We start from the raw sequence: 8,627 nt of genomic DNA, 5'->3' as shown, positions 1-8,627 counted from the left end.
TCATCATCCTGCACGAGCGGAGAACAAGAATCTAAACGGAGAGAGAAATTCACCCGTAATGAGCTGAGTGTACAGACTTTAAGTAACCCATTACTGTACATGCGATCTACACGAGGAAATACCTCCACACGCTGTGAGTTGTATCACCACGGATTGTGCAAAGCAGTGTATCGACATGCATCGAGAACAAGAAAGTTCGGTTAGGGGAAGAGAGTATTGATCAATGTACGAGGGTATTTGCTTGAGAACAAAGATACCAGAGCGCCTATATGGTATTATTGAGACAGCGAGAGATGTCTTGTAGTGGAGTACAGAATCAACAAGTCAGCGCTGCGTAGAGAAGTAGAGATGATAGGAATGCGCGACTTGGACAGCCCTGGAAAGCAAGTGATGAAGTCTTTGTTTGGGTAGAAGCTCTCCCTCACTGAGTAACACCAATTGTACGTTTTGACTCAAGCATTAACAGAGCCCAACACAAAACACTTAGTATAAACTGACAATACTGATAGGGTTCGTGGATTTTGAACATTAGTCAGAAGTTTTGGCCTTAGTTTTTAGATCTCACGAAACCTTGGCTTGAAAAAGGAGGTCATCGCAGTGATGAGTTAACTCAGGCCTCTACGGCAAATAAGAAATTATATCATCGGTCAGAACTCGCAATAAAAGAAGAGCTATGTGCAACGTGTAAGGAATATTAATTGTTTCTAGGATCGTATTTTGAATATAATACATTTGCTATGTGACTGAAAGCGTGAATCAGAATTGTTGTGCAGAAGTACAGGTTCTTCTCTTCCTGAGAAAGGATGGTAGAGGACCTCTCTGTCGTGCATGTGCAGTTGAGCGTTCGATGTATCGACGAGACTCCGTCCGCAGGTATGTAATTTTTTTCTCCGCCCAACTTTTTCAAGGTAGCCCCCACCCCAAGCAGCTACTGAAGACTACGTCCCACTAGTTCCAGCATCATGGCCACACCAACCTCGGTGACATCTTTAGTGCAGCTGCCCTGTGCGACAGGAAGGAGACTGTTACTGCTGACCTCGCTTGGAAACAGATGTTGAGAGCTGTATTCACCGGGCGAGTTGACCAGGAATGACAGTGCCACCAGTGACACTGATCACTGATACTTACAGTGACTACCCGACACTGCAGACTGTGTCAGCGGCTGTGTGGTGTGTGACGGTGTAGCACGCGCGGGGCGAGGAGTTTTGATGAGGCCACCTAGTGAAACTTGTCTGTATGCTTTTCTCTCTTTGTTTTGTAAATCTCGCATTTTCATTTTGTCCGCCACTAGTCCCACCAGACAGTCCCCTTCATGTGCCGACTGAGATTGAAGGCCTTAGTGGTGATACCTATTGCTCTCTCTTACCTTGGAGTGGGGGGGGGAGTTATTTTTCTTTTGTGGGTGAGTGTATGGATATACTTAAAACATTCTTGTCTGCAGGTGAACAACGTTGCTGTCGTACGTTCATGTCGCCTTTGTTGTGGTCTACGCTCAGTGTTGGATGGGAATGTCGTGTCGTGGGTCTGCAGCGAGTGGCTGTCATCGTGGTGGCCGAGTGAGCGATGACGTGTGTAAGGTACTGCACTCTGGGGTAGTTGAGCTTCGGCACAAGTCCGACAAGTGCAGCTTGTCGCCACTGCTCTCCACGGTCAGCTCGACACACACTGTACACCGTGGGTCTGTCTGCCGAGACGCGCTGAGTCTCTTACGAGTTCTCTGCGGTGAGTCGCGACCTAAAACAATGAATGTGACTTAAACGGAAGCTTTGCCTAATTTTAGTCGTTACCCTGGGAAAAGTCCGTCTGCAGCAGCTAGTCATACAAGTTCCTGGTTTAACCATTCTGCGAAAGGTCGGTGAATGCAGGTAACCTCGAGAAATACTTCAATCGGAGGTCAGCGGAAGTTCATTTTTCTCTGACCTCGTATCGAGGCTTGTTTACATTCCTTCTCGCCCGTCATTTTATCGGCAGTTCGTCTGTCGAGTGGTTCAACAAGACAAGTCGCTGTTGCCAAGGGTTGCTGGTGTTTATATGAGGGTGTCTTTAGATTTCACTGATGTTTGCTATTACTTGTGATAGCTCATAATCTCTTGCAGACTTGCTAAGGACATCTCTCCAACACGACAAGTGGGGTGGTGGACAGCCCACTGCTGGTGACGTAGTGATGGGAAATCCCACGATGCGGGAGGTAGTGGTGTAGTTTCTGAGCCCTTTGAACTGTGTGGCCACTACAACAGGCAAGTTCTGATGTAGGATTTCAACAAAATATTTGTGTGGTGTGTGGTGGTGGCACGGTCACACTCAGCAAATGTCACATTCATGCACACACTGTGTCCGCACACAGAGCAAACCTAAAAATATACTACAAGCTTATATTATTCTCTGAAACAAAACAAAACAAAAAAAAAAAAAAAAGAAAAAAAGAAAAAAAAAAAAAGAAAGAAAAAGGGCTAGAAGAGTAAAGAACAAGTGAGTGAGGCAAAAAATGAGCTTTTAATGTATTAACTGTTACAAACTGACAGTGAATGTGTGTTAGATGTGAGCAAGAGAGATTGCATATAAAGATAAAGTAACACGTGTAAATATATATAGAATATTGAGTATCTCAATACCCTTGAAAGCTGAAAGAATAAAGAATCTTGAATCATAAACTTCAGAAACTGATGGCACGTAAAAAAACACGAACTAAGTGCACTGATGAAGCGAGTAAGAATAAACCCAAATATAGTGGTGTATTACACAAATATTTCTTCAAGAATTCTTCAAAAGACTGAGTAAAAGGTTGTAAAATCCAATGCCCACAATACAAGAACTGGTTACAAATACCACATGCTGCGCTTGTCTGCCATCATAGAAACAGTTTGAAGACGATTGCTTTGTGCGCTAGATGAGGTGACGTTGCAGTGTACAGTAAACAGAACGGATAGAGAGAAAAGTTGACATGTCTGTGCACAATGACTAAAAGTAGAAATGCTTGGAAAGGAAGATGACACACAATGACAAGCTGATGACAGTGAACAGAAAAGTAAGAAATAAAATTTTAAAATCAATCAAAAAAATGTTTTTGCCTACAGCACCAGTGTTCCAGGCGGTCACCCATCCAAGTACTAACTGGGCGACTTGCTTAACTTGGTGATCGACGAGAGCAACCGGTGTGTTCAACGTGGTATGGCGTAGGCGACAGTAGCTTGTTCGTAAGCTTTATAAAGTGTACTTACACACTACACCGACTAGAGACAGCGAGCGACACACACAAGGTATGCGCCACTACCTACCTACTCAAACATCACGTGCACAAATTGCACGGAAGGACCAACATGACAGCTGATCACTCAGAAGACAAGAAGAAAGCAGAGGAAGAACATCGTGCTATACAATGCACGCACGACCCATGCAGTCTGAAATGTTGTACAGGGTGTAGTTTAAATTTTCTTACCTACTATGACATGTGTCAGCTATACATGCTGTCAATACTACTAGTCCGCGTGAAGCACATTTGGGACTGACCACTAAAGTGCGTGAGGACAATAAATTGTTTCAGGAGAAAGCAGGCTGACGAAAGTTGTCAACAATATGTAGCTGTTATTGCTACAACACCAAGCCCGAGACACTAGCTTGTTAGTCCCGGCGACTGGCCACGTGTCGCTGTGCAGGCAGGTGAGTGCGAAGTGTGTGACGAAATCTTGAGCGATGATGATGTAGACGAAGAAAATTAACGAGCAGCTGAGGTGACGGAAACCGCTATCAGTGACCACATCAAGATTGAGGTTGTAGTACTGCCGTTGAAGCTCAGATCCGGCACGATGAAGGAAGTGACGTAGACAATCAGCGCTGGCGATGTACAGACGCAACACCAGCACATTACTGCCGAGCAGCATCCGGTGACCGCGACCTCTCGCCTGGATAGACGCGCTCTCTGGCGAGAGCGACAGTCGAGGCTGGTGACGATGTTGCCGTCAGGGAGGAGCGGTGGGCTAAAAGCAGAACGGAAGACCGCGCAGGGACGATCGATGTGACGAAGAGAACGAACGAGAAATATGGCGGGCAGAGCTGTGCCGTACAGCAGCGAGTCGATGGCGTCAATGACGTGTCGATTGTTCTGGTAATACCTGGCAGTCACGTGACAGTGATGCTGTCAGGCATCTGGCCTTCAGCTTTTACAACAAACAGTTTCAGTGTTTGGCTGCTGTACTACAAAACAGATCATTTCCGACAAGCTGGAATATTTCTATCCTTTTCGTTTTTGAATTAGTAGTTTGGACAAAAGTTTTCTAAAACCGAATCCTCTGAACGTAGCTCATTCTTACATACATTCGAACACACGAAGTCCGTAGAAACACGACGGTCTCTCGCAATGAAATACTACAGCGAGTGTTGTACTCGAGGTCTAAGGAGCGGAAAGAAGATGGAAAATAACTGAAGTACGAGGACGTTCGTGCTTGTGATGAAGACAGAAAGAGACGGAGAGGGAGAGAGAGAAAGTCTTTATCTCAAAAACAAACAAACCCCAACGCCTGTTTTAACCAACAGTTTATTTTCTCAGAGCATCCTCGTCAATGCAGCAGACGAATCCACAAACCGTTAAACGGTCAGGGTGTGATGTCGTCAAAGGCTGAAAGGTAGGAGTGCAAGCTTGCGATGATCTGACAGATAACAACCTTAGCCAGTGTCACATGCCTGAGGAAAACTGGGAAATTAATCGACTTTGCTGAGCAGCAGAGAAATACAAGAGGTGTGACATTTGTACCATGTTTTGACAGCAGTCCTGACAACAGGCCGGCCAGTGTTTACACTTAGGTTGCACACACTCCGTTGTTACTTTCTAATTACATTGGATGGAAAAATGCAAACATGGAAACCAAATTGAAAAATATTGCCACAGCTTTCACTTATTGTCTCCCATCTTCAGAAGGTGAAGGTTTCGAGTGTCAACAAAAAAAATGGCATGAGTTAGGAATGTCGTACAATGTGAACGAATACGATAATCGTTCAGTACAGTTTGGAAAGGGTACTACAATAAAGAAAATCAAAAGAATATCCTCATATTACAATTTTCAACGCTAGAACCAGCGCACGTCTGAAGATATAGACAAGACTTGGAGCCAGTAGCCAACAGATGCCCAACTCTAGTCTTGCTATTGCTCTAGTCGTAACTGCCTTATCGTCAACAACAAACACATTTCTAGCCAAAGTGTCATTGCTTGTCAATAAAAACATTTACGAAACATGGACTTTTGAAATGGTTTGGAAAGTACAATGTTTTCAAGCTGTCGAGAAATGGGTAACAACGTTCATGCTTCGCCATCCCACACAACAATTCGCTTTAAAAACCTTCATAGAGGAAAAGAGATTGGCGAGATATACCTGTAGCCTTTGTTTACACCTGAGCTGCCACACTGTCTGTGTATTCATTCTGTGGGTGGTGAGTTGAACTATTAATGAGTGAGCGACTGACAATTTTCTCGACTGTTGCGATTTCTGTTAGTAACATCAAAGATATTTTTGCTGATAATGACTGGTAATGAGAGTGACAAGTGCCAAACATTTCATCACCAACTAGTATCCCTCTCTCTCGTAGAGGCAAAGACACCGGAGGCTGTTTACAGGTAGGGTGAGGTTCTTACTCTGTGACGTAGACAATGTACTCGGTGACGTTCGTGGCCGGATCGAAGACTGAGACGATGGTGTGCTTGAGACCAACGATAGTGAACATGCCTGCAACGACAACCGCGCTGGTGACGACGATGATGGCGGCCATGGTGGACGTCTTGAGCAGCCTCTTGGCGTGGAAGGGACTGACGACACAGAAACACCGCTCACTGGCGATCACCGCCGACAGGAACTGCGAGGCCCACAGGAAGCCGTTGAAGCCTAGAGAGACACAAAAACAGACAGCAGGTTTCTCTTTCACTCACACCCACAGATATCTCATAAAACACACAAAGACCGCATATTCTTTTGACAAGGGACAAAACACCGAAGGCACACTGTTGCTTCTGTCTCAGACAAAAGAAGAAACAGGCAGGTAACCAGCAAAGCTCTGGGGGTGGCGGCGCCCACAGCGAAACATACATGGAAGTGAACACCTGACTGTGGTACACACACAGAGTACACTAATTTCTGACATTAATTATGTACGCCTAATGCTACATTTACACACAGGTCCCTTCGACAGAGTAGCGTGTGTGAATCAAGATGTCTGAGTCACACAGCTCTCTCGCTCTCTCGCTCGGTCATTGTTGGGTCTGGTCCTTCACACACTAATTACACAAGTTGCAGTTGCTGATGGAGGTCAGGACTAAGCATCAGCCCCACTCGCCCTACTGACTCGCATCATGGCCGTCATCTTATTTTCATCGCCAGGTAGCGACACACACGTCCATGAAATGATCGATGTGTGTTATTTGATTATTTCAAAAGTAAAGATACAGCAAAATACCTGGCAACGATTCCATGTCGATTTATGCTATGGTCGGCATATTGTGTATACATCATCTTCTGTTTACCAACAAAATAAGTGCTGAAAAGCCAAGAGTGGAGATGGCAGCAGTCCCTCAGCAGAGTCTCGCCGTTGATGAGGAATTCAGAGACGACAACGACCAGGTCGACGAGGGCGAGGACGAGGAGACAGACGTTGATCCGCTGGTGGAGGCCGAGCTTGTGGAAGACGACGGCGCTGATGATTTGCCGGCACGCCGACGACCAACAGGAGCGCCATCAGGCAGACGACCACCGCTCCTGACCGAATGTCGTCTGTATCCATGACAACGAAAGAGACAAGCGACTTGTTTTGTTTCAGCCAATACCTGCAGCTCTACTTGTAGAAGTTAAAGCATAAAAAACGATATCACTAACGTACAAACATCCACATTGACATCCAGGTGGACGGACAGTGGAAACTGCAGAAACGACTGTGTTAGCGTGCATTAGTGTGTAGTGTGTGTTAGCGTGCATTAGTGTGTAGTGTGTGTTAGCGTGCATTAGTGTGCAGTGTGTCAGAGAGCGTGTCTCAGTGTGTGTTAGCGTGCATTAGTGTGTGTTAGCGTGTAATGTGTCAGAGTGTGTGTCCCAGTGTGTGTTAGCGTGTATTAGTGTGCAGTGTGTGCCAGTGAAAGAGAGCGTGAGCACGTGTGCGAGTAGTGGTCACGTGAGTCCCTCCTCTCCTATCGAGTTTGCTAGCGCGTGAACACTAGTATAGAATCCTGCTAATTAACGTTCAGTAATTAACTTTGGTTAATTACAGTGGTATGGAACATGCGTGAATGAAAAGCAAAGTATGTAAAGAGACTAAAGGTGAAAATAATGTTTAGGAATTGTGTAGGGAGCAGCATCCTGTTGCCAGGTAACGACAGGAGAGTAGGGGGCGTCCCCACCGAGGCGTCAGAGCAGGAGGGGGAGCGTTTCCCCACCTGTGACAACACCTGGAATCCTGCTTGGAATCATGTGAAAGTCGTAAAGTGAAATGGGGATTTCTTTGCGAGGAATGTTCGCCACAGAAAATGCTCTGGTGGAGGAGTGTCAACAAAGTGTTCATACTGAACAAAGATGTCGAGTGCACATCCAAAGGTTGACTAAAGTCAGCCACCCTCCCTTGGGGACAGGACCGATCCTCGGTCATCAGGGCACTGGCGACAAACAGGATCCTGGACATGTGATGGCGACCCAGGCCTTCGAATAGTTTGCGAGTCCGGCAGACGAGAGACATCCACGTGCTGAATGTTGTTTAGAGTGGAGTGAGTGTGTGAGAGAGGATTGTTTATTGTAGTAGGCTGAAAAAAGTTTATGTTGAGTAGTGGAGATGTGTTATTCTTTGGTTATTGATGTGTGTTATATCAGGCACCTGGAGTATGAAAAATATATAACAAAATTATATGAAAAGGAAAAGAAAAAATCACCAAAGTTGGAATAAGACCAAGCTAAGGTTGTTTTTTTTTTTTGGGGGGGGATGAGAGTACAGACGGGAGCCCACGTGCAGACGTTGAGTTGTTTGTTGAAAGACAGACCACACGTGAGTGACTGAGTGTTCGTCTGTGTGTTGTACACGTTTGTGCCAGTTGCTGACACTCTTCACCCTTCATCTAATTTACCCATCGCTTATTTCCTCGAGCCTTACTCTCCTCGCTATTTACAAAGATTTATTCGTTTTACCTGTCTGGAAATGATATTGTCAGGGTTATCCCACGGCACGAAGTAGGTTGACTGAGTCGTAGCCTGAGTGTTGAGACTGGAGGTGTTGGGCTTCATGATGTGGCCTGCCATCTGACATCAAACCATCCAACATGGTGAGTAGTTCTTCATGTGTCCATTCGGGACCATTCCTCTGTTTAGTCATTATCTCTCTCTCTCTCTGTGGCTTTCCTTACGGTCAATGTATGTCTGTGGTCCAGTTAACTTTCTCCTTCTTTAATTTTGTTATCAGAACGAGCTGCCGATCATGTTTATTAAAAATTCTCCAGTCATGTATGAATCCTCTCACCTTCCCACTTTAGAAGCGTTCATTAGTTTCCTGAGTGTTAAACTGAGAGTAATTCACAGAATTCTTCTGTTTATGATTAAAAACAATTGATTAGTTTGTGTCTAAGGTTGAGAATATTTTATCGAGATTTTGTTTGTAAAGCTTAGAATAA

Source organism: Pomacea canaliculata, linkage group LG13, assembly GCF_003073045.1.
Source record: "Pomacea canaliculata isolate SZHN2017 linkage group LG13, ASM307304v1, whole genome shotgun sequence".
Classification (NCBI taxonomy): domain Eukaryota; kingdom Metazoa; phylum Mollusca; class Gastropoda; order Architaenioglossa; family Ampullariidae; genus Pomacea; species Pomacea canaliculata.
This window is presented reverse-complemented; position numbering follows the sequence as displayed.